We start from the raw sequence: 27,513 nt of genomic DNA on the forward strand, positions 1-27,513 counted from the left end.
TCTCTCTCTCTCTGTGACTATCATAAATAAATAAAAATTTTTAAAAAATGGGGAGAGGACTGGAATAGATATTTTTTCAAAGAAACCATACAGATAGCCAATAGACACATGGAAAAATGCTCAACGGCACTAATAAGGAAAAGCGTATCATTATCTCACTGAGATATTACCTCTCCCCTCTCAGATTGACCTTTATCAAAAAGACAAAAAGTAACAAGTGCTGGAAAGAATGTGGAGAAGAGAAAACCCTCATATATCCTTTGTAGCAACGTAAATTGATTCAGCTACTATGGAAAACAGTACTTCAAAAAAAATTAAAAATAAAACTACCATATAATTCAGCAATTCATCTGGACATTTCTACAAAGGACATAAAAACACCAATCCCAAAAGGTATTGCACCCTTATGTTCATAGCAGCATTATTTACAATAGCTTAGGTATAGAAACAACCTAATTGTGCATCTATAGACCAACGGATGAGGAAGATTTGGGGGGTCTGTGTGTGTGTAGAGAATAGGATATTAGGCAGGCGTAAAAAAGAAGAGTTTTGCTATTGGAGACAACATGTCTAGACCTAGAGGGTATTTCTGCTCAGTGAAATAAGTCAAACAGACAAAAGACAAATACTGTATGATTTCAGTTGTTTGTGGAATCTAAAAATAAAACAAGACAGAAACAGATTCATAGATACAGGAAACTATTGGTTACCAGAAGCTGGGGGATGGGCAAAATAGGTAAAGAGGGTTAAGAGGTACAAACTTCAGTTTTAAAATAAAGAAATCAAGGGGATATAATATACAGCATAGGGAATATAGTCAACGAGGGCATAACTGTATGGCGGCAGATGGTAACTAGACTTATGGAGATCATTTCATCGTGTCTAAAAATACTGACTTACTATGTATGATATAGTATTGCTATAAAATAGGATATTATAGGTCATCATACTTCAATAGAAAATAGAAAGTGACTGGAAATTATAATCTTATTCTGGGCAAATGAAAACTGCTATGGGTTTCTTTTTAAAATAGATTTTGCAGAGGCTCCTGGGTAGCACAGTTGGTGAAGCATCTGACTGTTGGTTTTGGCTCAGATCATGATCCTGGTGTCATGCGATGCACCCCACATGGGGCTCCACACCCAGCACAAAATCTACTTGGGATTCTCCCTCTTTCAGTTCCCCTCCTGCTCATGCTCTCTCTCCTTCTCTCTCCAATAAATAAATAAATCTTAAAAAAAAAATAGATTTTGTAAATGCACACCATGACAGTGGGGGGAAAAAAGGGAACAAAACCCATGAGGTTATTCTGAGATTATGTATAACATATACAAAAGATCAGCATCAACCAATACAGTTTTATGACACCAAACATGATGTTTTCTTTTAATTAATAAAATGTTAAAAAGTTAGCTCCTTATATTGATAAGTATAGTCTATGTAATAAAATAAATGTAATTTTCTTCTGCCTCAAAGAGTGGCATTCATTCAAAGAAAAAGAAATGACAAGACGTCCATCTCTTGTCTCCCTTCCTTCCCATCTCCTGCTCCTCTTCTGCCCCCCATGGACTGAACTCTTGGTAGAGTTCAATGAGGTCGGCAACATTGAGAGGTTTCTCCTCAAGGAAGGTGCCGTAGAAGGCCTCAATATCTCGTGGAGTCCTCCTGTCTTCTTCTGTCACCATGTTAGTAGCCAAACTGTTACAGCCATGTCTCTTCACCACAACCAAATCTGCGGATATAGTTTTCCCTTTGGTGGGAAGCTCATAGATGATGATGAAAGAAACCTGCTGTACGTCATAGCCTTTGGCTAGCCCATCTGTGGAAATCAATATCCTGCTAGAGCCAGAGTGGAACTACCTCATGGTAACATCTCATCCCTTCTGGTCTGTATCTCCATGCCTGATGGACATGGTGAAGTCTTGGGTGTCCATCTTTTACTGAAAAGATGAGCCAATCAACCTTCTTTCTGGTGTTGATGAATCTAACTGCTGGAGCCATGATCAAGGTTTCATACAAGTCACACGATGGGTCCAGCTTCCACTTCTCTCGTTCCATATTGATACAGGACGGGCCAATACCCTCCTTAGAGTCAACTCCTCTTTTTTTTTTTTTTTTTTGACTAGAATCTGAATGGGGTCCCTCATGAACTTTTTGGTCACCTCAGGCACTTCAGAAGATATTTTAGGTGACAGTAATAACCACCTGGGTGTTGCTATTGAGCTTTGGGGATATGTCATAGATCTAGTCCTGAATCTGTGGCTTAATGTTTCATCAGCTTCTCCAGTACAAACATCTTGATATATTTTGGAGACAGGAATCCCCAGTTTAGCATGTCAAACACACAATCTGGGGTACCCATGATGGTATAGGGAGCTTCCACCTGCAGATTCTGTACCTGAGCACATGCATTGGTCCCCTCAGTGCAGGCATGGCAGGAGGCACCCCAGGAGTCTCCTAACGCCATGATACTTTCTGTATCTGCTGAGCCAACACTCTAGTGGGTGCCAGGCCTGAGGCCTTTGTAGCCTTTAGATCCAAATCAATCTGTTGCAGAATTGATATGGCAAAAGTGGCTGTATTCCCAGTCCCAGATGGAGCTTGAATGATCACTTAACAACCCTTGATCAAGGAAGAATGGCTCATCGCTGGGTGGTAGAAGGCTTCTCAAAACCACAGGCATAGATGCCATGGAGAAGGGACTCAGAGAGGTTCATGTCATCAAAGTTGTCAACAATCTCATTCCAGTTATTCTTGATGATGCCTTCGGGCTCCATCCCATCAGGGCCATTGTCTCTGGATCAGAAACCCTGACTCAAACACATGATCCTTAGAAACTCAAATCAACATAGTTCTTAATATTGAATTGAAGGAAAATAAAAACAGAAAACATACATGCCTTATAATAGAGGGCAGAGTATTGTTAAACATTCTTACTTACATTGCTCACATAAATTTGTTAAAACTTTGTACAAATAATCAATTCCATGTTCTCATGCCAACTGAAGGTTGATCCATATATTCTCCTTAAACACTAATTTTCATCTCAGTAACATTTTTCTCATAATTTTCATCTCAGGAACATTTTTCTCATAGTCTCCATCGGATTCTTTTTAAATGTTTTACTAAAATTATAGATGACAAAATTATACACAAATCATATTTCACTGACTGTGAAGATTCAACTCTTCTTAATTTAGGAACATATATTTTTCTTTATCGGTGAACTAATTTTTAAAATAACTTTTGCCCAGATGCCCATGTAGCATGTAATTATTGACTTGTAAGAACTATTAAAATTGTCACTTTGTAGCAGACATTTTGAATATGTTTTCTTTATGTATTACATAAGCATGGCAAAATTTCAACATTACAAATGTATATGTAACACATTGTACCAGTTCCCTCAATAAAGGCAAATGTGTTTATAAAATAATGATGCGTATTTTCAGAAATGAAAAGTATGTTTACACCCCCCACACACACACACCTATTTATCTATTGAGGCATCTCTCTAGACATAACTATTGATAGAGGTTGAATATAAAATAGTTTCCTAAATTATATACTTTCATATAATTTTTTTTCAATTTATAATAAATTTTTATTATTTTAAATATGTACTGATGTGGACAAATTACATTACTATTAGGAACAACAAAATATTCATTCTTGGGTGCCTAGCTGGCTCAGTCAGGTAAGCATTATGGGACTTTTGATTTTGGTTCAGGGTCTTGGACTTGGCCTCAGGTCAGACTCTGTGCTCAGCAGGAGTTCCATTTGAGATTCTCTCTCTCCCTCTGCCCCCTCTCTAAAATAAATAAATAAATCTTTAAAAAATATTTTATTCTTGATATGTTATATTTCTATAAATTATTTAAATAGCTTACAGGCATTTGAGTAATACTATTCAAGAATATGCTACTACAAATATGTCTGCAATATATTGAAATAAGTAGTAATTGTTTAAAAAAAAAAAAAAGGAGGGAGGGGCAGCCCGGGTGGCTCAGCAGTTTAGCGCTGACTTCAGGCCAGGGCCTGATCCTGGAGACCCAGGATCGAGTCCCACTTCAGGCTCCCTGCATGGAGCCTGCTTCTCCCTCTGCCTGTGTCTCTGCCTCTCTCTCTCTGTCTCTCATAAATAAATAAATAAATAAATAAAAATTTTTTTAAGGGTTTTGGGGGATGCCTGGGTGACTCAGTGATTGAGCATCTGCCTTCACCTCAGGGCATGATCCCTAAGTCCTGGGATCGAGTCCCATGTTGGGCTCCCTGCATGGAGCCTGCTTCTCCCTCTGCCTGTGTCTCTGCTTCTCTCTTTCTGCGTCTCTCATGAATAAATAAATAACATCTTTTTAAAATTAAATAAATAAATGTTTTGGTTAAAAAATTAAACTACAATCTAGATGAAAACAATAGCAAGGTTTTGTGTTATGGTCTGTGTATATATGTATGTGTGCTTATGGGAAAAAAGGTTAAAAAAAAAAAGATGAAATTAAATAGGTTCTAATCTCCAGAGACTAAAACTGATCATATTAAACTTCAGTTTTTATTAGAAAATTTAAGTTTAATGTTATCAGTTAAATATGTACATAAAATAATAAGGAAATTTTAGAGTAGAATATGTAGTTTTAAATATTTAAAAATAAATAAATATTTTACAAAATGAAACAAAGAAAACAAAAATCACCAAAATGTAGGTTATAGCATGTGTAAAACAAGCAAATAAAATAATGACAGGACAACATAAAACAAAAATATGAAATATATTTAAATTCATTAAAATCCAGTATGTATATGAGGGTTTTAAGCTTACTGATTAAAAGACACTACCTTCCTACTGGAATCTTACTGTCTCCTCTCTATGACTGTATTTTTTGCACAGGATTTTTTTTTAAATGATACAAAAACTTAAAAAATAAACAGAGTGGAAAGATTAACTAAGTATATATGCCAAAATTAAAGTGGATATCATATTATTCGTGCTGGAAGAACTAATCAAGTTTTTAAGATGTATAGCATTGAAAAAAAGCAGAACACTTATATATATATATATATATGATTTCTCACACAAATTGCCAACCCCATTCCTGTATCCTTTTGATATGAACACATTCATATTTGATCAGTTCCTTGTGTGCATTTTTCATTTTCTCTATTTTTCCTGTTCTCAGACTTGGAAACAGCTATTTCTTCAAGTCTCACCTCTTCATTATATTGGAGAATGGTTTTTAGAATCAAAATCTGGGTGCTATGTGTACACATTACTCTTGGGAGGTCACTGTTTCTAGATTATTTCAGTAGCAAAAACCTATGGAATATATACAATTTAAACTACAACTTACAGTCTTATTTCTAACTCGAATTAAGCAATAAGGTTTTTGTTTATTTTATTTAGTACTCTAAAAGTACTAAAAGCTATAAAAACTTTATCTTAATACTTTTATGCTATAAAAACTGGTTTGAAATAAATTTAATATATTTACATACTTTTTTATAAACATACGTTATGGAATAATTTTAAATTCATTTATAATACATTTAATGCAGTTTAAAAGAATGTACTTTAATGTAGCTTAAAATTACATTGTCAACATTATTACTAACAATAAACCTATTATGCATTTTTACTGAAAATGTACCAAAAGTGCATTTATAGTTCATTTTGTTTATATACATATATATACATATATTTAAATCCATATAGAGAACTGTGTTAAAGTTACTTGAACTGTTATCAATTTAACGTAGAGTTAGATTTTTCTAATGTTTGTATTTAATTTTGCATTTATTTTTCCTACTTTTTTCCTAAGATTTACTTTATATTTACTTTAGAGACAGCCAGTGAGGGAGCGGGCACAGGGGGAAGGACAGAGAGATGGGAAGAGAGAATCCCCAGGCAGATTCCCCACTGAGCACAGAGCTTGACACAGGACTTGAATTTATATAATGATTTGTATATTATTTTAATTTATATTTATATAACACATAATAATATAACTCACAGATGATTGTTAGAATTAAATGAGATTATATACAATGTGTAGAAAATAGTCTGAACTATAAGAAATGGTCAATGTTAGAGCTTATTTGCATAGCTGTTACATTAGTTCTTATTAAAGCACTCCATGAACTCTGTTACTAGTAGCCAGAAAGCTGTACAGTAATTTCATGTTAGAATTTAGATTACATAACTATGAAAATGTTTATGACAAGAATTTTACCGTAACATAATAAGATGCAAATTTGCAGATAGTGTTCAATGTAAAAATAAGAGAATATTAAAGGAACATGGAGTATTAGTGATATTGAAAGTTCTGTGATAGGAAAAATAATTGTGATATACCTCATGTGTGTACTTTAACACATTATATTTTATTTAAATAGATATTTATAATAAAATAGTAAATAAGGAAATAAAACCCAGAAAATCACACTGTATTTTCAAATAACGGGCTTAGGAAGTAATTCATCCTTTTTCTCCAAAATGCAAACACATTTGTAAAAACTTAAACTATCACTTATTAAGAACATAAAAGTGATCTGCAGATTTTACTTAACAACTTATGCAGAACTCCATACTTTGAAGGAGCATCTAAAGCCTTCTCAAATGAAATATCAAGGTTAACTGTTTAAGCCATCTAAGCCATCCCCTCCTTGCTGACTGCACAATATTTATCTTGACAGATGTCAGCTTTATAATGCTTGTGAGAAGTTTGTGGCTTTCATTACCTGGATTTACAATAGTGTGCAACAGAGGCTTAAATTGCACTATGAGCCATGACAGCTGGCAAAAACATGCCAGAGGATGACTTTGTCAAGCCTAGAGAGCTCAAGAGAAGCTTAGAAGAGTCAATGAAAAACATAAAAGTAGAAGAGCCTAGAGACAAAAAAAAAAAATAAAAGACAAAGAAAAAGAAGAGGACAGCTAAGTCTCCAGATGCCTGAAACCATTCACAATATAAGTAGGGTGTGTATTCACTGTATGTGTGTTCCGTGGATTGATGTCTATATTTTATCCTTCTATGTTTTATACCTATATTTTATAAATTGGTTTGATTTGCCTCAATTTGATTGTGAATTTGCCAATAAAGAAAGAGACACTCTGTCTCTTAGATAATTCCCATGAAAATAAAATATTTGAATACCATCTTTCAGTTAGCCTTTGCCTCTTAGAAATCTAAAGAAGAATGAAGGCCATCATTTATACTATTTATATCATTTATAGGAAACTGTAGGTTTAAGAAATAAAGGTTATTCCATGAAGTAGAGAGGCAAAAGCAAATTATAAAGTAGAGTTCATTTCTCTAATTTGAAGACAATCAGAATATCCTCCTGTGGTTGTCACTGAAAGATTCTCATTAAAAATAAACTGGCAGTAAAAGTAAATCTACCTATATTGACTTTGGGTACAAAGCAACAGTGTGCTTAAAACAGATATGACATTAAACGTGTATATTGCCCTGGGTAACATTGACATTTTCACAATATTAATTCTGCCAATCCATGAGCATGGAATATTTTTCCATCTCTTTGTGTCTTCCTCAATTTCTTTCAGAAGTGTTCTATAGTTTTGAGGGTATAGATCCTTTACATCTTTGGTTAGGTTTATTCCTAGGTATCTTATGCTTTTGGGTGCAATTGTAAATGGGATTGACTCCTTAATTTCTCTTTCTTCAGTCTCATTGTTAGTGTATAGAAATGCCACTGACTTCTGGGCATTGATTTTGTATCCTGCCACGCTACCGAATTGCTGTATGAGTTCTAGCAATCTTGGGGTGGAGACTTTTGGGTTTTCTATGTAGAGTATCATGTCATCGGCGAAGAGGGAGAGTTTGACTTCTTCTTTGCCAATTTGAATGCCTTTAATGTCTTTTTGTTGTCTGATTGCTGAGGCTAGGACTTCCAGTACTATGTTGAACAGCAGTGGTGAGAGTGGACATCCCTGTCTTGTTCCTGATCTTAGGGGAAAGGCTCCTAGTGCTTCCCCATTGAGAATGATATTTGCTGTGGGCTTTTCATAGATGGCTTTTAAGATGTCTAGGAATGTTCCCTCCATGGACTTTCTTCAGAGAGTTAGAACAAATTATTTTAAGATTTATGTGGAATCAGAAAAGACCCCGAATAGCCAGGGGAATTTTAAAAAAGAAAACCATATCTGGGGGCATCACAATGCCAGATTTCAGGTTGTACTACAAAGCTGTGGTCATCAAGACAGTGTGGTACTGGCACAAAAACAGACACATAGATCAGTGGAACAGAATAGAGAATCCAGAAGTGGACCCTGAACTTTATGGGCAACTAATATTCGATAAAGGAGGAAAGACTATCCATTGGAAGAAAGACAGTCTCTTCAATAAATGGTGCTGGGAAAATTGGACATCCACATGCAGAAGAATGAAACTAGACCACTCTCTTTCACCATACACAAAGATAAACTCAAAATGGATGAAAGATCTAAATGTGAGACAAGATTCCATCAAAATCCTAGAGAAGAACACAGGCAACACCCTTTTTGAACTCGGCCATAGTAACTTCTTGCAAGATACATCCACGAAGGCAAAAGAAACAAAAGCAAAAATGAACTATTGGGACTTCATCAAGATAAGAAGCTTTTGCACAGCAAAGGATACAGTCAACAAAACTCAAAGACAACCTACAGAATGGGAGAAGATATTTGCAAATGACATATCAGATAAAGGGCTAGTTTCCAAGATCTATAAAGAACTTATTAAACTCAACACCAAAGAAACAAACAATCCAATCATGAAATGGGCAAAAGACATGAACAGAAATCTCACAGAGGAAGACATAGACATGGCCAACATGCATATGAGAAAATGTTCTGCATCACTTGCCATCAGGGAAATACAAATCAAAACTACAATGAGATACCACCTCACACCAGTGAGAATGGGGAAAATTAACAAGGCAGGAAACAACAAATGTTGGAGAGGATGCGGAGAAAAGGGAACCCTCTTACACTGTTGGTGGGAATGTGAACTGGTGCAGCCACTCTGGAAAACTGTGTGGAGGTTCCTCAAACAGTTAAAAATATACCTGCCCTACGACCCAGCAATTGCACTGTTGGGGATTTACCCCAAAGATACAAATGCAATGAAACGCCGGGACACCTGCACCCCGATGTTTATAGCAGCAATGGCCACGATAGCCAAACTGTGGAAGGAGCCTCGGTGTCCAACGAAAGATGAATGGATAAAGAAGATGTGGTTTATGTATACAATGGAATATTACTCAGCTATTAGAAATGACAAATACCCACCATTTGCTTCAACGTGGATGGAACTGGAGGGTATTATGCTGAGTGAAGTAAGTCAGTCGGAGAAGGACAAACATTATATGTTCTCATTCATTTGGGGAATATAAATAATAGTGAAAGGGAATATAAGGGAAGGGAGAAGAAATGTGTGGGGAATATCAGAAAGGGAGACAGAACGTAAAGACTGCTAACTCTGGGAAACGAACTAGGGGTGGTAGAAGGGGAGGAGGGCGGGGGGTGGGAGTGAATGGGTGACGGGCACTGGGTGTTATTCTGTATGTTAGTAAATTGAACACCAACAAAAAATAAATTAAAAAAAAACAGATATGACATTGTTTTCTCTTTAAATTTAATTGAAAACAATCTAAAATATTATGACATGATACTAAAATAAATGGAACTCTCATACATCTTGTAAGCACAGTCATGAACAGTTATAGAACAAACGTTTCACTTAGTTTTTGGTTCCTTTGAGAGTCATTAGAAGCAACTACTATTGGTATTACTTCGTTTTTCTCTCCCAATGAACATACTCAGATGTACTTTTTGAGGTTTATTAATGTATCAGATGCTTTATATTTATTCACAAGTGTCAGGAGCATAATATAAAGCAAAAGGATTATTTTTTAAATATATTGGCATTCTACCTGTGTAGTTGAAAAATGGAGTAAACATAGATATAGGAGTGGTATAGGGATTTTTATACTTTGTGATAGAAACTATATGTAAATAAAATAATTGGAGATAATTATAACAACACATAAGAATTAGTACCAAAGGAGACGAGACCTGAACATATGCACAAAGCTAAGGAAAATGAAGACAGCCTTGGTATTAGTCGGCGTTCTCCAGAGACACAGAACCAATGGGATGTATGCACAGATCTAGGAAGAGAGAAGAGGGGTGAGGGGAGAAGAGATTTTAAGGGAATGGGCTCCTACAATTGTAGAAGCCAGTAGGCCAGAGACGGAGATAAGAGCTGATAATGCAGTTTGAGTCTTAAGACACTCAAGAGGCAGAAGTAATCCCTCTTTCTCAGGTGACGTCAGTCTTTTTTGTGTTAAGAATGTCAAGTGACTGGATGAGGCCCGCCCATGCTACTGGAGAGTAATTTGCTTTACTTGAAGGTAAAAGGAATTAAATGTTAATCTGAGCAGAAAATACCATCATGACAACATCTGAGTGGTATTCAACCAAATATCCAGGTTCTTTGGCCAATTTGACACATAAAATTAACCATCACACTCTCTCCTTGGGTTGCTTTTTTCTGTTCATTGGTTGGTTGATTCTTGAACTAATTAATGAAAGAGTTTGCAAGTAAAAGAAATTCGGTAGGTCACTACTCACTGTTTCTTACCTATCCGTAGTATACTTAGTAACCTATCTTGAAGTTGAACTCTTCATGATTATTTCACCTCAAGATATAACTAGTCAAATCAAGGACACAGCACTAATTTTCACAAATATACTTAATGCTGTGATCTTTAGGACACTACATTAATGAGAAGTAACATAGACATTATTCTGAAAGTTTTATTTCTTTTCTTAGTCATGACATTATACCATAAACCCTAATTGTATTATTAGGACAATCCCATAAAAAGATACCATTCTTTTTTCTCTGCTAATAAAAATATACTATTTCTTTCCCTGTTGAAAATTGTCATTAATTATGAAGGGGATTTTCCAAGGATGTCTATATATCAAAAAATATTGCTCAAAAACTATGAAAATCAAAGTTAAAACAATTGGTTGAAAAACTCACTTTAAAAATTTAGGGACATCCAATTGATAATTGAATGGATAAAGAAGGTATGTATGTGTGTATACATTTATATTTGTAAATATAAATATATATAATATATATATTATATATAAAGCCATAATAAAGAAGGAGATCTTATCATTTGTAACAACATACATGGACCTAGAGGGTGTCATGCTATGTGAAATAACTGAGAAAGATAAATACCATACAATTTCACTTATATGTGGGATCTTAAAACAATAAAACAAACAAAAAGCAGAAACAGGCCCATAAATACAAAGAAAACTTGATGGCTGCCTGAGGAGAGAGTGGGAGGGATGTGCAGAATGGATGATGGGGAGTAGGAGAGAACTGCTTTCAATTAGGAAATGAATAAATCATGGGATAAATGGTTCAGCACAGGGAATACAGTCAATAGTACTTTCATAGCATTGTATGGTGGCAGATAGGAGCTACCCTTGCGGTGAGCATAACATATTCAGCTTTGTCAAGTCACTATATTATATTCCCAATGCTAATGTAATGTGAGTCAGCCATACTTCAACTAAAAAATAAAAACTTACAGAAAAAGGAAAAAATAGGGATATTTATATATGATTAAGATGTCAAAACCATTAGCAACTAGCCTCTTTTAATAACTATAATAACTATTTTCGAATAATGCACGATAGGCAGAGCAACACTGTTATCACTAAAATAAGGAAAAACTGTAAGATGGCTCCATAAGCTCAGTTTTATGTCCGAAGATACTTTCTGGAGTGTGACAAGTCCAAATGGAGCAGAAAATCACACTGAGTTGAAACCAAAGCGATCAGTATTATGTTATTGAGGCTACTGTCTTAATGGGGCAAAAACTGAGGAAGAAATTATACAATGATAGGGCTCTAGGAATATGCACAGGAGTTGTCTTGGCTGTAGCTAAATATTAAGCTGAGATGTTATAGGAGGAGATTCTGCAAGACTAACCACTCCACAACCAAAGGGGAAAAAAAAAGAAAGAGAAAAGGAAAAAAGGAAAAAAAAAAAAGAAAGAAAGAAAAAGAAATAAAACTACCAAAGAAGAGCTATTGTAGAGATGTGAGCTAAAGAATTACTTGGGTTCAAAAAAAAAAAAAAAAAAGAATTACTTGGGTTCAAAGTAGATGCTAGATGTTCAAATTCCCATGAGCTAGAGTGGAGAGATCTCATTTTACACCCCAGGCTTTCAGTCAACTCCCAGAAAAGCAATACATTAAGAAGAGACACATATCCCTAGAAAAAGTAACCCCAGACTCATCTCAGCAAAATCTAAAAATAAGCTCAAAACAACCAAGCTCATCTACAAATTAATCAACTACCTGCCAGAATAAAACTTCTTTTAAGAGAACAAAAGCCAAACATTAATAATCTAACACATGCAATGTTCAGTACAAAATGGCAAATTAATTAATTTAAAAAGAAGAGAACACCAATCAAAATACACAAACTCAGAATAAGCATGACCGGGTTTTGCTGACATGGATTTAAAAATACATTTTACAACTATGCTTAAGGATTCACAGGCAAGGGGAATTAAAGAAAAAAATGGAGGACTTCAATCCAATCAATCAAGTGTATAAGAAAGAGAACCAAATATAAATTACTGGGCTAGAAACATATTTATATAGGGCTAAACAATAAGTTCTCTTGAAAATATGACCTTTAGATGAACTATTTCAGAATTACAAACTGAACTTGATACCACTTGAAATAAAAACTATCTAAAAAAATAGGAAAAAAGACTTTAAAAAATCAAGGCATCAGTGAATTTAGCCAATAACAAGAACTCGATCATATATGTATTAACATTCCCACATGAATAGGTAGAAATATTAGTGCAGAAGTAAAAGATATTTAAAGAAATAATGGACGATATTTTTTTCAAATTTTGTGAAATCTATGACCCTATGATTTGAGCTGCTCAACAAACTCTAATCAGGATTAACAGAAACAAAACAAAAACACATAGGGAGATCACAATCATATTACTAAGAATTGATAATAGAATATATTAAACACAATCCAAATAAGAATGAGACATTACACGCCAGGAACAAAAATAAGGAATATCAGTAACTTCTCAGAAGAAACAATGCAAGCCAGAAGACTATGTTTTAAAGACCAAAGGAAGAGAGGATCATCAAAATGTTTCCTTATGCAGTAATAAATATGCTTCAGAAGTGAAAAGAACATCCACATCTTTTAGAGAAAGAAGGAAAGCTGACAAAATTTGTAACTAGGAAACTTTGAAGAGGAAATATTTCATTTAAAAAATATTTATTTTAGAGAATTAGTATGGAAGCAGGGAAGGAGTGGAAGGAGGGGGAGAGAGAGAGAGAGAGAGAGAGACAGACTCCTCAACCGGACCCCTCCTCTGAGCTCAGCGCTGAGATCATGACCTGAGCAGAAATCAAGAGTCAGATGCTCCACTGACTGAGCCACTTAGGTGACCCGAGAAAATACTTGAAAGGGAGTTTTTAATCCAGAAAGAATATACAATATAGAAATATGGTTGTAGAAAAAATATGAACACTATTAATGGATCTCTTAAAAATGATAGTGATATATTGTGGGCTTTAATATATGTAGAGATAAAATACATGCAGATCTTCAAAAGAAGAAATAGGCAAATGGATGGATGCTCTTGAAAGGTTTTCATATTCTATCTGAAGGAATATAATATTAATTTTATGTAGACTGTGATAAGTTTTGTTTGAAAACTGTAATTCTTAGAGCCAATACCTAAATAAAGTGATACAACTAGTACAAGATTAAGTAGAATATTTAAAATAAATTTAATTCTAAAGGAAGCAGAAATAGAAAAAAAAAAGACAAACATAAAGTTGGTAAAGTTAAATATACTGATAATTATTTTAAATTTAAATGGATTGTATACTTCAATAAAATATAGAAGTGTTTTATTTGGATCCAAAAGCAAGACTAACCTATATGTTATTTATAATAATTTTATTTTATTTTATTTTATTTTATTTTATTATTTTATTTTATTTTATTTTATTTTTTTAGAAATATACTATTTAGATTACATTTTAAGTTTTTTTTTTTTTTAAGACTTTATTTATTCATGAGAGACACAGAGAGAGGCATAGATAGAGGCAGAAGGAAAAGCAGGCTCCATGCAGGGATCCCATTGTGGGACTCAATCCCAGGACTCCAGGATCACAACCTGAGTCAAAGGCAGATGCTCAACCACTGAGCCACCCAGGTGTCCCATAATATTTGCATTTTAAATATAAAAACAGGCAATGACTAACAAAAAAGGAGAGGAGAACAAAACCCAGCAAGTATGAATAGAAAGTTACCAGGAATATATTACTGCTTATATTATCAGACAGGAGAAACTGGCAACACCAAGAAAAGTTTCCACAGATAGGACAGATAGATAGTTTCACTCTTCTGCACGGGGCCATCCAGTTTACCCAGTACCATTTATTGAAGAGACTGTCCCTTTTCCAGTGGATCTTCTTTCCTGTTTTGTCAAAGATGAGTTGACCATAGAGTTGAGGGCCCATTTCTGGGTTCTCTATTCTGTTCCATTGATCTGTGTGTCTGTTTCTGTGCCAGGACCACACTGTCTTGATGGTCACAGCTTTGTAGGATAGCTTGAAATCTGCCATTGGTATGCCCCCAAGTTTGGTTTTCTTTTTCAACATTTCTTTGGCTATTCAGAGTGTTTTCTGATCCGATAAAAATTTTAGGATTACTTTTTCCAATTCTGTGAAATAAGTTGATGGTATTTTGATAGGGATTGCATCAAATGTGTCGATTGCCCTGGGTAGCATAGAGATTTTAACTATATTTGTTCTTCCAATCCGGGAGCAGGGAACATTCCTCTACTTTGTTGCATCTTCTTCAAATTCTGTTATGAGTGTTGTATAGCTTTCTGAGTACAGATCCTTTGCCTCTCTGATTAGGTTTATTCCTAGGTATCTTATGGTTTGGGGTGCAATTGTAAATGGGATCAATTCCTTGATTACTCTTCCTTCTTATTGTTAATGTAAGGAAATGCAACTGATTTCTGTGCATTGATTTTATATCCTGACACTTTGCTGAATTCCTGTATGAGTTCTAGCAATTTTGGGGTAGAATCTTTGGGGTTTTCCATATAGAATATTATGTCATCTGTGAAGAGTGAGAGTTGGACTCCTTTGCTGATTTGAATGCCTTTTATTTCTTTTTGTTGTCTTATGGCTGAGGCTAGGACTTCTAGTGCTATGTTGAATAAAAGTGCTGAGAGTGGACGTTCCAGTCATGTTCCTGATCGTAGGAGAAAGGCTCTAAGTTTTTCCCCATTGGGAATGAAATTTGCTGTGGGCTTTTCATTTATGGCTTTTATGATATTGAAGTTGTTTCTTCTATCCCTACACTCTGAAGAGTTTTAATCAGGAATGGAAGCTGTACTTTGTCAGTTGCTTTATCTGCATCTATTGAGAGGATCATATGGTTCTTCTTCTTTCTTTTATTAATATGATCTATCATGTTGATTGATTTCTGGATATTGAACCACCCTTGCAGCCTGGGAATAAATCCCACTTGGTTGTGGTGAATAATCCTCTTAAGGTACTGTTGGATCTGATTGGCTAGTATTTTGGTGAGAATTTTTGCCTCTATGTTCATCAGGGATATTGGTCTGTAATTCTCCTTTTTGGTGGGGTCTTTGTCTGGTTTTGGGATCAAGGTCATACTGGCCTCATAAAACAAGTTTGGAAGTTTTCCTTCCATCTCTAATTTTTGAAAGAGCTTCAGAAGAATAGATATTTATTCTTCTTTGAACATTTGGTAGAATTCCTCTGGGAAGCCATCTGGCCCTGGACTCTTACTAGTTGGGAGGTTTTTGATGACTGCTTCAATTTCCTTGCTGGTTATGGGTCTGTTCAGGTTTTCTATTTCTTCCTGATTCAGTTTTGGTAGTTTATACATCTCTAGGGATGCATCTATTTCTTACAGATTGTCTAATTTTTTTGGCATATAGTTGCTCATCATATGTTCTTATAATTGAGTTCTTCAGTGTTAGTTGTGATCTCTCCTCTTTCATTCATGATTTTATTTTTTGGGGTCCTCTTTTCTTTTTGATAAATCTGGCCAGACATATGTTAATCTTATTAATTCTTTCAACGAAGCAGCTCTTAGTTTCACTGATCTGTTCTTCTGTTCTTTTGGTTCCTATTTTACTGATTTCTGCTCTAATCTTTATTACTTCTCTTCTCCTGGTGGGTTTAGCTTTTTTTTTTTGGCTGTTCTGTTGCCAGCTCCTTTAAGTGTAAGATTGTGTTGTATATTTGAGATCTTTCTTGTTTCTTGAGGAAGGCTTGTATTACTATATACATCCTTCTGAGGACTGCCTTTTCTGCATCCCAAGGATTTTGAGAAGTTTTATTTTCATTTTCATTTGTTTCCATGAATTTTTTAATTCTTCTCTAATTTCTAATGGTTGACGCATTCATTCTTGAGTAGGATGCTCTTTAACCTCCATGCATTTGAGTTCTTTCCAAATTTCCTCTTGTGAATGAGCCAAGTTTCAAAGCATTGTGCTCTGAAAATGTGCAGGGAATGATCCCAGTCTTTTGGTACCAGTTGAGACCTGTTTTGTGACCCAGTATCTATGATCTATCCTGGAGAATGTTCCATGTGCACTCGAGAAGAATGTGTATTCTGTTTCTTTAGGATGGAATGCTCTGAATATATCTGTGAGGTCCATCTCGTGCAGTGTGTCATTCAAGGCCCTTATTTCCCTATTCTTAGATGACCTGTCCATTGCAGTGAGTGAGGTGTTAAAGTTCCCTACTATTTTTGTATTATTATTGATGTGTTTCTTTGATTTTTTTTTATTAATTGGGTTCACCCCTGTTAAGGGCATAAATATTTATGATTGTTAAGTCTTGTTGGATAGACCCTTTAATTATGATATAGTGTCCTTCCTCATCTCTTATTACCATCTTTGGTTTAAAAGACAGTAATTTGTCTGAATAAGGATTGCCACTCCAGCTTTCTTTTGATGTCCATTAACATAATAAACGGTTTTCTACCCCCTCCAATAAATGATACCTAAACAACTGAATACCTCTATGTACAAAAAAATAAAAACATTTCCTCCAAATAAAAGATATGCAAACAATTTTGAATAGACCATTCACAAAAGACAAAGGGAGATTGACAAATAGCCAATAGGCACATGAAAATGTGTTCAACATTAGTCACTCAGAATTTCAAATTCAAGCCATAATGAGATAACACTACCAAAGTACTAGATTTGCTAAAATCAGAATGCTTGACAATACCTGGTGTTGGCAAGGAAATAGAAGAAAAAGAACCATCAGAGATTTCTGATTGAAATGCTCAATGATACACCCATCATCAGCTTGTTAATAAACATATTGTGATACCCTAATTTCACAGAATACTACTCAGCGGCAAAAACAAACATATTTACATTGAAAAACTCGGATGAATTTCAGAAATCATGCTACATCAAAAAAAAATCAACCACAAACAAGAAAACATTACCATATAATTTACACAAAATTATAGAAAAAGCAATATTCTAAGGACCAAAAGGTGATCAGTGGTTCCCAGCAGTGAGGAAGGAAGGACAGAGGAAGCAGAGACCACAAAGGAGCCCAAGATATATTTTAGTTGGTTGGTCATATCATTCAGAAGCTGAAATTATGCCTCTTGCTTTGCAAGAATGGAAGCTCACTCTTGTCCATGTCTATCTTTTCTGTTTCCATATCACCTTCATGTACAATGGCTACTGATATGCTTCCACTCCTAATAGCAACTGCATCTTCTTATCAAAGGTCCTGCCCATAAGCTGCCTAATCACATTTTACCTGCTTTAACAGATGGGTCAGCCAGCATCCCCTCAGCCTTTTGTAACCCAGTGACTGACAAATGCGTCAGCTCCTCTCTATCTTGTCAAAGCCACTCTGAATTGTTTCTTACACTGTTTCAAGAGATCTCTGCACAAGGAAACTAAAATTTTCCTACAGAGGACTTTATCTTTAACCTTGCCTCGGATGAACAATTTCCTAGCTCTCCTTCTGATTTTCACTAGAAACCTCTTAATACATTACTTATATGAAAATGTTTAGCCTTGGATTTCCATTGATATAACCCAACCTGAGAAAAAGAAGACATTCTTTGGTACAATTCATGAGTCTCACAAGTTGTAAGAAGAAAATCCAATTAGACTCAGATAACGTTTAAAATAAAAATGAATTGTGTTGGTAGAAGTGCCCCTGGACTGTCAAGATTCTCATGATCTCTTATAAGTCTTTTTCCCTTATGTCATCCTGTATTTTCTTCTATTGCAGAAGAAAAACTTCTTCTACACAATATATGGGGAGATAGGGAAGGAGAAGCAAATGCATCACCACCAGGGAATATCTGAAACCAACTCTGTTTGCAAGTTCGAACGTGACAGTGAAGGACTTTATTACTCAGCTGCTGTATTTTAGGGAGCTAAAGTTAATGTTTCTGTGTTTGTTTTAAATATTGCTTTCTCTTTCTAATGTATTTCAATAGAAAAATACATATTGAGATACACTTCAGCTACTGGCTTCTTTGAAAGACAGGGAACATGCTGCATTGTGTATGGCAGGCATTTATTAAATATTTGATAATTTCTTGTTGAATTATGGTAAAAAGTAGTTTAAAAGAAAAAAAAATGAAAATCCTTTAGTAGAAATCTGTTAAGTGAAAAGATGTCCGTAGTGTTTAGAAACAAATGCAGGCAGCCCTGGGGGGCTCAGCGGTTTAGCAGCACCTTCAGCCCAAGGCCTGACCCTGGAGACCCGGTCGAGTCCCACGTCGGGCTCCCTGCATGGAGCCTGCTTCTCCCTTTGCCTGTGTCTCTGCCTCTCTCTCTGTGTGTCTCTCATGAATAAATAAATAAAATCTTTAAAAAATGCATTTTACATGATTCTTAGGTTGTAGAATCCAAGTTTTTCTAATCCATGTGTAGGCACTGATCTTCATTGAGAAGAGAATAGCAAGAAAGCAACAACGAGTTGATTTTTACTTGGTTGTTTGATTTCATTTTGTACAAAAACAGTGTATTTGAGTGTTTTTACTTCAACTTATTATGGGGCAGACTATCAACATAGAATATTGTAGAGACTTTTGGGGTTAAAAAGCATGAAACAGGGTTACCTGGGTGGCTTAGTGGTTGAGCATCTGCCTTTGGCTCAGGTCGTGATCCCAGGTTCCTGGGATCAAATCCCACATCAGGCTCCCTGCAGGGAGCCTGCTTCTCACTCTGCCTGTGTCTCTGCCTTTCTTTGTGTTTCTCATGAATAAATAAATAAAATATATTTTTTAAAAAAGCATGACACATCTGTATTATATAAAATGTATATCTGTTGAAATTTTTGTCTATCACATTCATATTTTTATTAGTAAATGTTTCATAAGGTTTTTAAATAATTATTTTCTATTAAGAGGGTAATCAACTGAACAACGGAAAAAAGGGAAAATGTTGAAATACCTCTATTTAGAAGAAATTATAAACAGTAGAGCTATCTCTTTAAAGTAATACTGACTATAAATTTTCTTCTCCACTACTGGGATTATGATTAGAAATATACACCAGATGCTTATGAGGTTTTCTGTAATGGCATCAAAATCCATAACCACAAAAAATGATTATCAATATTGTGAAATAATCCCTGAATGACCTAATGTGATGTTGAACTATGTGATGTCTTGGAGGCATATAATTATGAAGATGCTGTTCATGACAATAATGATAATAGCCAATGAGGGAAAAAGTAGGGAAGGAAAAGGTAGCAGTGAAGAATGAAGTGGGGAAGGGAGGATGAAGAGAAAATGTAGGAAATGTGGTGAAAGAGGATGTAGAAACTAGGTGTGGGGGGAAGAAAAGAAAAAATATTTCTTTATTAATTTTATTAAAATTAGTGGAACATTTTAGTAGCTACTTTATTCATCCTTAAGGATTTAGAAAATTACCTTTAATTTCACTCAGTACTTTTCTTGATTTCTTTGTATATGAGGATATGAGGGTTTTTTTAAGTAAGGAATAAGACAATGTATTTAATAATTAAGATTCTAGTTCTAAAATGTGTCTTGTGATAAATATCAATATATATATCTGTATCTATATATAATATGCATACATTTAGTTAGATAGCCTTATATATTTTTATCCATATGCATAAATATGTGCATTATATAGACATTGAATTAATCAATTTTCTTTCTATAATAAACTACATTTTACTTCAATAAAATTAAAAAAATCTCACGTAATTTTGCACACATTTTTTGAAAGAACTATATTATCTGCCATGAACATTGGATTTGGTAGCTCTTTTCTCATTAGTCTCACACATAGACAGTATATGACTTCACCCTTAGCAGTCTGTATAATGCTTGTTATTGCTTTTGACATTGATAATCAGCAAGTTAATTTCTTGGGAGTATAGACAACATGTGCCAATACACACTCAGGGAATAAAGGGCATATCCTGAGGTGGCATTACAGGGAAAGTATTTGAAAATTAAGTCAAACTTGAAGTAAGTGGTACCAGGAAAGTAATGCAAATTGAAAAGTGATAAAAAGCCTCATGAATGGCTACTTTGCAAGATAAATGCACAACTAAACTAGCATGAGACACAAATATGCATTAGAAGACCGAATTTCCCATGAAATATGTAAAATGTCTGTTACTTTTTGGGCTGGCTTCTAAGAGTTCATTAAATCTTTAGAGAGATCATTCTATTCTCCTCGCATAGTTCAATGACATGAAGGACAAGGAATGCTGGGTATGCAGATGATAATTAAAAAAATGTTGTCAGTGTTCAACATTCTAAACTTCCAAGCTAGACACAAAGTTTAAAGATTCTCAGAACCTGGGGATTCTTCCTCAGCAAAAGTTTTGCATTATTTTTCAGATAAAGAACAAAAAGGTAACTCAAACAAACCATCGAGGTATTGATTACTGTATCTACTAGGCCAAAGACCTTGCTGCAGTTGGGCCTACACTGCAAATTGTTCTGTTCTTCCTAGGAAACCTTGTGGGTTAGTGTGGAGTCTCCAAAATAGCTGAATAAGCAAAATGCATGTTCCTGTTCACTTCTTCCAAGTCCTTTTTATCAAATTCAGGTTATGCTCCCAGTGACCTACTTCCTCCCAGGTAATTTGTCTCAAGGATGAGATTTTTTCCCTCAATTAAACAAATGTAAAACTATCAGAAATTAAAAACTTGTTTAATTAGATTATGTCACAAAGTACAGATTTAATTTTACCATTTAAAATAAACTATTTTGGGATGCCTGGGTGGCTCAGCAGTTGAGTGTCTGCCTTCAGCTCAGGGCGTATCCCAGGGTCCTAGGATCGAGTCCTGCATGGGACTCCTCACAGGGAGCCTGCTTCTCCCTCTATCTGTGTCTCTGCCTCTCTCTCTCTCTCTGTCTCTCATGAATAAATAAATAAAATCTTTAAGGAAAATACCAAACTATTTTAATTCTATAAATCTTGAATGTTAATACAGACTTGCTTTTTGCTAAGGATGATAGTAATACTTGCATGTAACACCTCTTGTTTTTCTTATATAGTAAGCCAAAATATACTATCTAATTTTAAATATCATAGCAAATTAAAATTCTATCAATCGTTTTTTTTTTTTCTCCTAGAAGATAATAAAGATTATTCTACTTGTAGTTTAGAAGAAAGTTTGTGTCATTTTAAATCCAACTCTGGGGCAGAAAAAGTAGTCAGAAAAGTTTAACAATTAGTTTAAAAAATGCACTGAACCAAAAATTATACAAAAATAAAGGACTAATATGTAGAAAGAATTGCTTATTTGAAAAAATATAAAACTATAGATATTCTATAAATTGTCAAAGGACCCTACCTGCAAAAAATAAAATTATGAACTGTGATAGAGATTAGACATTAATTTCTTATAAAATCAAATTAAAAAAAACGTATGGAGGTGATTTGCCCAGAATATATAATAAACCTGTATATGCACAGCCACACATTAAAGCCAAATTTACTCATGAGACTAATGGGGGAAAAAAGGAAAACCTTGGCTACACTTGTTTTAATGATAAAACATTCTGGATAATTGAAATATTTAGAAAAAATTGACAGGTAGTATCATTCATGCAGCACTCACAAATGCATGCATAATAAATGCCAAGCAGTAAAACAACTAAGTAATTATGTGCAGAGCAATTTGAATAGTATGATGTTCAGTAAAAGAGAAGTGCAGAAAACCTATATTTTTAAAATATCCATTCATAATGAAAATACTGAGATTCTTTTAAACTAACTTTGCTACTTTCCGAATTCCATTTTTATGTGTTGTCTATTTAAATGGCCTATACACAACTTACTCTCAAAATGTTATTAACTTATTATCAGAAAGTAATTTGTTATTTCATAAAGCATGCAAGTTGTGCTTATGATCTACATTAACACAGCTAATGTTAAATAGCTAGTTGTATGATAGCAATAGTGCTATTAAAATATGTTGATACACAAAGTACTCATTAAATTTTCTAATATTTGTGTAAGGTAAGTCTATTATATGAGTTATACAAAGACACAAAATATCATATCCCTAAGTTATTTTACCAATCAAATTTCTGAGGTAGCATTGCAAATCAGCTTTGGTACTTAGAAAATTGAATATAAATGCTCTCCTTCAGGCCTTTTGTAATCAAAGAAACAGAGTAACAGACAGTTCAAAGATTGAGTCTACAAAATATATTTTCTAGAAATTATTATTTCGAGACTCGCAATGATATGAACACTTATACCATCCAGTACATTTTGTGTTTTTGTGCCATGTCCTTAACAGTGTTATTTTCATGAAATATAAAGATTTTGTATGTTGTTGAACATGTGGTACCATTAAATGCTTAAAAATAACATATAATGATTGTTCCTATCCTTTGCCAAACACGTGGATAAAAATTTTAAAAGTACAGTTAATCATGCAACTGTTATTAAGCAGGTGGCAATTTGGCATCGTGAAGATAAACCATCTGGTTGATTGACTAAAATTTCGAACTTGTCATAGATCTCCATAGCATATAAATGTGTCAAAGATTCTTAACATTAAAAAAATAGCTTTACAGTCATATTTTAAAATCTAGTGATGCATATAGTATAGGATTTTATAAAAGCTTTTAAAATACTTAATGTTTGCCAGGTTTGAGATTTTTCCCTTGTTATTTTGCACATATGATTTCTTAAAAAATGGACAGCTGGTTTTCTATAATTGTATTCTATGCACATTTAATTCCTCTTCACTTTGTGCTTTTAGCTTGACCCATATGCATTAGTGGCCACCTTGGTGTTAAAAGAGTTATACAGTTTCAATGACTGATTACTATCCCACTAAACAGAGAATTTAAACTTAATGTATCTTAAAATATATATTCTTTTGTATTCTAAAAAAGACCTTTTATTTCTATGATTTAATACATCTAATTTTAAAATAATATATATTATATATACATTTATGTATGTAAAATGTTACATGCATACATTTATGATATGTATATGTTACATATATGACATGTATTTCGTGTAATATATATTACATGCATAATAGTTATATTGTATATATACCAAATATATATATAATAAATGTGTGTGTAAAATCACTATCAAAATTCTGAGAAATTAAAGAGAATCAAGAAACTATAAGCTAGCAGCAACAAATATGAGAAATAACCACAATTAAATTTCTGTAAATATACACTCAAACAAGGTTTTGTTTGCATATATATGCACATGTGCACATCCGATCATGTATTTCAATTTTGAACTTTCAAAATTCTAGCCAAAATTGAATTTCAGAATTTCAGATTTCTTCCAAGTTTTTAACTTCATTAACTTATAGTATTAGTTTCAGCAGAATTTACTTTTTTACTTACGATTTTAAGGTTATTTTGGAGTAGTAATTTCTTTGGAAACATGTTTCTTTTTCACCTATAAAGGGAAATATACAACTTAATATTTGTAGGTAGCCATAGAACATTTAAAAATATTTTTAAGTACTTTGCATATTAGTTACAGGAATAATGGAGGCAGAACTTATAATGTCAAAGTAAAATGGACTTTTCACATAATATATATATTTCAATTTAGAAAACACTTTCCTCCCTTTACCAATTATCTGCATTTTCTTTAAAGGTTTTATTTATTTATTCATGAGAGACACAGAGAGAAAGGCAGAGACACAGGCAGAGGGAGAAGCAGGCTCCATGCAGGGAGCCTGACGCGGGACTCCATCCCGGGTCTCCAGGATCATGCCCTGGGCTGAAGCCGGCGCTAAACCGCTGAGTCACACAGGCATCCGATTATTTTCATATTTTAAGTATGTGCCATTCTTCTCCAATGAAGTATATATTCTTTCAGATGAGAAATAAATTATGTCTCATTCATCTTTGCATTTCTTTGTAAAGTGTATATAAGTTGGTGAAATTTTTATTGAATTAAAGAATACTACTCTGATCTAGCCATTGGATTTATGTGCAGATGAGAGTGGGATACATTCTATTTCTCTTATTATTTCAAGTATATCCATGAGTACCTGTTTTTGGCACCACATCTGTTTGTTTTTATTGTGGAACTAACAGAATTGTCTCTGTTTATACTATTTTGCTAATCCTACTATGTCTGTTTTTAAATAGTGAATAATTGTTACTTTTAACAGTATTTTTAAATAGTGGATATTTGCTGTTTAGTTGTTATTGATAAAAATCAAAGGACACTAATTTACTAAAAGTAAGATAGCATTAGAAGTCAAGGAAGATGGTGGAGTCGGGGGATCTTGAGCTTACTTCCTCCCACAGGCATACTGAAGTTACAACTGCATATAATGTAACTCACTCTGAAAATGACCTGAAGATTAGCAGAACAGCACTTCCACCTCTAAAGACATAAACAAAAAGCAACAGTGAGAAGGCTAGGAGGGGCACAGACATGATTGGGAAACCAACCCCCTGTGCAGTGACCCACAGCAGGAGATATATCGCAAACACGGAGATTCTCCTTGAGGAGCAAGAGTATCCAGACCTACATCAGGGCTGGACACTCCACCTTGGGGATCTGCACCAGGAAGATAAGCCTACAAGTCCCATAATGTCTGGCTTTGAAAATCAATGGGGCTTAACTTCATGAAACTGAGGTTTATAAGAAACTCATACTCTGCTCTTAATGGGCCAGCACACTATATCACTTGATCTGAGACCCAGCACAGAGGCAGACATTTCAGAGCCTGGGTTGTAGGTGAAGGCCATTTGTTGACTAATTTTAAGATGTGCTGGATGGGCAAGGAACTGTAAGAATTTTCTCCAGGAATGGAAGTTGGACACCATTTTCTTGCCTTCCTTTCAGCTGCTTAATTGGCCCAGGGATGGTGGAACCCATTCTCACACTTCCATTTACATGCTACTTGCCCATCCTAGTACTACTGTGCAAACCAGCCCATATAGGCAAACATATCTTTGCAAAGTGCAACACACCCAGTGGGCAGCAACAGTTAGAACCAGCATCCCCCTGCCAGTGACTACTACCCCCACTATACCCAGTGGAAAGCTCTGGCCAGAACCAGTGCCACTACAAAGCACATTCCACATTAGGAAGGGGGTTACAGTTCTACCAACCTACACATCTGCCAACAGCTGCAGCCAGGCCTTTCAGCTAGCTGTTTCAGGAGATGATCCTACCCATCAACATGCCTGACACCAGCTACAGGTGGGCCTCTAGGAGCTATGCTGGTCACCAGTCCTGCCCACCAGTTTTCCCAAAGTTGTCACCACTCATCATTATACCTGGTCAGGCTGGAGGCCAACCCCACACACCAGCATGCCTGCTACAGTTACCTCTGGGCCTCTTAGCCAGCTGTGCCAGTGGTGCCAACCAGTGTGCATGCAATAGTCACAACCAGCCATTGCAGCCCATGAGGCTGGGCCCAGACCTACACAGCAGCATACATGTGCAACAGTCACAGCCCAGTTATAACAGGAGGTATTCAAGCCTACACACAAGGCATTCCTAGAGCACCTGATTCTGGTAACCAGGGAAAGTGGTACTACCAGGCCCCATAGGATGCTTTATACATAAGGGCACTATCTTCAAGATCAGGAGAAAATAGCTGACCTATATAATACATAGAAACAAATACAGAGAGACAAAATAAGGAGACAGAAAAATATGTTTCAAACAAAAGAACAGAAAAAAAAATCTCAGGAAAACTAAATAAAATAGCGATAACCAAAATATTTGATAAAGAGTTCAAAGTAAGTGTCATAAAAAAGGTCAAGAGTGGATGTGGATTTGAAAGAAGAGTGGGTAAACTCGGTATGAACTTCAACAAAGAAAACAAAAATATATAAAAAATAACTAATCGGAGTTGAAAAATACAATAACTAAAATGAAAACACACTGGATGGATTCAACACTAGATTAGAGGATGCAGAAAAATGGATTTGTGATCTGGAAGACCTGGAAAGCAACCAAACTGAATAACAAAAATGAAAAAATAATTTTAAAAATGAAGATAAACTAAGGGATTTCTAGGACAACATCAGCATACTAACATTCACATTTAAGGCATCCCAGAAGAAAAAAAGAGAGAGAAAGGCAGAAAACTTGTTTGAAGATAGAATAGCTGAAAACTTTCCTAATTTGGGGAAGGAAACTGGCATTTAACAGGAGCACAGTGAGCTCAAAATGAGATATATGCAAGGAGGTCCACACCCAGATACACAATAGTTAAAATGTCAAAGTTTAAAATAAAAAAAATTAAAAAAGAATTTTAAAAGCAGTAAGAGAAAAAAACCAATGTGTTATTTACATAAGGGAAACTCCCTAAAGCTCTCAGCTGACTGTTCAGAAGAAACTTTGCAGGCCAGGTAGAAAGTGGCATGATACATTCTAAGTGCTGAAAGGAAAAAAAAAACAAAACCCAAAAACATAAACAAAACTAAACCAAAAATACCCTCTACCTGGCAAGGTTATCATTCAGAATTGAACAAAAGATAAATCATTTCCAAGACAAGTTAAAGACATTAATCACTGCTAAACCAGCCATATGAAATGTTAAAGGGACTTCTGTAAGTAGGAAAAGAAAAAGCCGTTAACTAGAAGAAAATTATGAAAGGAAATTATTTCACAGATAAACGCAAATATATAGTAAAGAGAGTAGATTAATCACTTATAGAATTATTATGAAGCTTAAAAGAAAAAAGTAGTAAAATCAATTATATCTATAATAGTTAAAGGATACAAAATAAAAAGATGTAAAATATGACTTAAATACACAAAATGTGGAGGGAGGATTAAAAATGTAGTGCTTTTAGAATATGTTCAAACTTAAGATACTATCAGCTTAATACAGACTGGTATGTATATATCTACCTACCTACCTACTTATGGTTAGCA

The 27,513-nt window shown here is 34.6% G+C and overlaps 1 pseudogene; it reads right to left on the reverse strand.

Moving 5' to 3' along the window:
• Positions 1–1,484: 1,484 nt before the first annotated feature.
• On the reverse strand, positions 1,485–26,021 carry LOC140625021 (eukaryotic initiation factor 4A-I-like; annotated as a pseudogene).
• Between the last annotated feature and the right edge of the window lie 1,492 nt (positions 26,022–27,513).

Source organism: Canis lupus, chromosome 35 (assembly GCF_048164855.1).
Source record: "Canis lupus baileyi chromosome 35, mCanLup2.hap1, whole genome shotgun sequence".
In the NCBI taxonomy this organism is placed as follows: Eukaryota; Metazoa; Chordata; class Mammalia; order Carnivora; family Canidae; genus Canis; species Canis lupus.